This window comes from Cyprinodon variegatus, unplaced genomic scaffold (assembly GCF_000732505.1).
Source record: "Cyprinodon variegatus isolate N-32 unplaced genomic scaffold, C_variegatus-1.0 Scaffold191, whole genome shotgun sequence".
In the NCBI taxonomy this organism is placed as follows: domain Eukaryota; kingdom Metazoa; phylum Chordata; class Actinopteri; order Cyprinodontiformes; family Cyprinodontidae; genus Cyprinodon; species Cyprinodon variegatus.
Window position 1 is genome coordinate 1,024,905 of NW_015150644.1, and position 872 is coordinate 1,025,776.

The 872-nt window shown below is 34.7% G+C and overlaps 1 non-coding gene across 1 annotated transcript; it reads right to left on the reverse strand.

Moving 5' to 3' along the window:
• Positions 1 to 286: 286 nt before the first annotated feature.
• On the reverse strand, positions 287 to 358 carry trnat-cgu. The gene has a single exon. It is a non-coding gene; the product is annotated as a tRNA-Thr (tRNA).
• Between the last annotated feature and the right edge of the window lie 514 nt (positions 359 to 872).

Below are 872 nucleotides of genomic sequence, written 5' to 3' on the forward strand. Positions count from 1 at the left end.
TAAATCATGTAAAAATTAGAATAAAATAGAATAGAAAATCTATTTATTGTCCCACAATGAGGAAATTCTGGTGTTTACAGCAGCAAAAATCCAAGTTCATATTAAATGAAGTGTAAAGCAGATTAGTCAAGTTTCCTGACTTTAAAAAGTAGTATATTACCGCCTGAAGTGAGAAAATATAAAAACAATTGTTTAAATGATCTTAACAGTTGTGACACAGTACTTTAAAAGTGAGAAAAATAGCTGTGGTCCAAAAAAAAATATCACAAGTTCCATTCATATCGTTAGGCACGGACGGGGTTCGAACCCGCGATCTTCGGTTTACGAGACCGACGCCTTACCACTTGGCCACCGCGCCTACCGCCATTTCCACGAGAACACGATATTATTTAACAGCACACATCGTACGATGATTTGTCAACGTATTTTTCTTTTTTATGTGATTCATTGACAGATTGTACGGAAATCCCGTCTGTTAAGTCGAGAACACATTAGGGAACTCCACCGGAGATATGCCCGCTTTGACGTTCTCTCGAGACCTGTGAGCGTTCAACATATTCTAGAAAAATAAATAATAAGTATAAAATTAATTCAGTCTGTTTCTTTTGTCATATTTAAATCAAACATTACTGTTGTCGAATAACAAAAAAAAAAAAAACAGAACAAACGGCGATAAAATAAAAAAGATTGATAACTAAATTCGCTCATCAGTGCCGATTTACTCTGCTTATATTTATAACTACAACAATACTTTTGGGACATAACTATATGTATTAATTTTAAGTAAAATCCAAAAATGTGAATTTTTGAAATAGGGCCTTCTATGACAAGGCAGGCTGTAGTGAGGGGGAACGTTTAGAGTGAAACACCCG